Source organism: Apostichopus japonicus, chromosome 9 (genome assembly GCF_037975245.1).
Source record: "Apostichopus japonicus isolate 1M-3 chromosome 9, ASM3797524v1, whole genome shotgun sequence".
Taxonomy (NCBI): domain Eukaryota; kingdom Metazoa; phylum Echinodermata; class Holothuroidea; order Aspidochirotida; family Stichopodidae; genus Apostichopus; species Apostichopus japonicus.
The window spans coordinates 17,866,153-17,868,239 of record NC_092569.1 but is presented as its reverse complement, the minus strand read 5'-3'; positions in this window follow the sequence as shown (position 1 = coordinate 17,868,239).

Genomic DNA, 2,087 nt, shown 5'->3' with positions numbered 1-2,087 from the left:
CCATAGTGCGACAATAACGCCCGATACGAAATGAACCGGGATAATACAGTGGTGGTAGGCAACCATTCTTATACTCATTCGTCTAGACATATTATTATTATATTAGTATTCCTGTCAAGGGTAGTCGTTGCTCACGTGGTTTATGTTCATATTTCATGGCACCACTACAGTACGGTACATGTTATTACCTTAAAAGGTATTGAAATGATGCAATACCATACGTCATGTTTAGTTTTCATTTCTTGGCATCGTTAAGATAAACAATATGACATACAATGACAAATAAATAAGTATAAAAGTATTGCAGAGTTGTCAGTATTTCTGTGGCATAACCAACCATATTACCGAACGAATTGGTTTAAAAAGGCCAACAATAGGTCTGGAAAAAGTGAGAGCAAGTCACACTTCCCACTCACATTGCTCCTTGTTACCCCGTTAATTCAGTGGACGCGGTATAGAAAACTAGCTATAGGAATTTTAAAATCCATCTGACATGAACAAATGTCAGAGTAGAATTCATTAGATCTCATTTCTTAATTTGAAATCCATATTTGATCATTATATTTGTTACGTATTCATACTATAATCAATAGTGATCCTCTCGGTAAAAATTCCCACATAGAACATAACTGTATATTTCCCTTCTACTTGAAACAGGCACAAATGGTGTTATACATTGTTGCTAATATATTTGTTTTCTTTTCGAAGAAGGACCTTTAAAACTTGTAGTGCCATTACTATAACAAATATATATTTGAAGCATTAAATCTTTCATTTTTTTCTTACTAACTACTTATTTCTTTATGTATTCCCTTATTTTTTTTGTGTGCCAAAGGAATCAAGTCGATAAGAAAATTAGGTTTTGGAACATTTGGATTTGGAAATTCAATAGTTTCCTTTAGTATTGTCCCTACGACAGTAGTGTTACACGCGCAGTATAAAATCGCTATTTCCTCGTTCTTGGGATTTTCTAGGTACGTGTTTATTACGTGCCTACAAAAATAAAGACAGACAGATAAACTTAGTGCATAACGAAGCGATAGCTACGATGGATCTATATTCTTCATTTCAATCTGTTTTGAGAAAAATGTCTTACATTTTGATAACATACCTTCCTATCAACATGTCATGTTAATGGACTTAATCCGCAAATACGGCATTGTATCTTACTTTAGTTAATACTGTATACAGGTATACAAATGAATGGAAGACTTATTATGGTCTGACGTAGTATTGAGTTCATTGGATATGATTTCTGTTAATTTGTGAAACAATCTACAGAGAACTTCCATCATGGAGAATATGTTATAACGTTGATGTATGGTACAGATGGAATGAGACATAAACATCCGGAACTAGTTCTGCTACAGTATCAGTAACAGAAGGTGACATCAATCCAGCTACAATATAAACATCATGAAATAGTTCTGCTACAGTATCAGCACCAACAAGTGATATATATCCAGCTACAACAGAAACATTAGGAAATAGTTCTACCATATTGTCATCATCAGCAAGTAATATCTTCTAGCTATAACAAAACATCAGGAACTAGCTATGCTATAGTACCATCAACAGCAATTGATGTCAACCCATCTACAACTGTAACATCAGGAACTAGCTCTCCGGAGCATCAGTTGTTGTTCAGTGAGTTATCATGGTCCTCTAAGGAACTAAGAAATAAAAGAAATATAACCACGCTAAGGTTCTCACCAGTTCTATACAAACGAAAACTAGATCACCAACAGAAGGATACGAATAAGATGGTAAACAATAAACAATCAAAACCACAAAGAGCAAAACAGTAAAAAAAAAACAAGAATTAATCCACCTGAAGCAGGCAAACTTAATTGTCCCAAGAAAGGTGAAGACTGGCTCTGACTAAATTGAAAAAAAAACGCTAACAGCAATGCTGGAGAGCAGAGGATGAAATGTCAAAGTTGTGAATACTGGGCACATGAACTATGTACAAACATTGAAGGATCGCCTGAAATATTTCTCTGTATTGTTTTGAAACTTAATATCGTTCCCGTAGATGTGACACTAAGGACAGACGGTTCACATTCACTACAGTTGCGGAAATATGG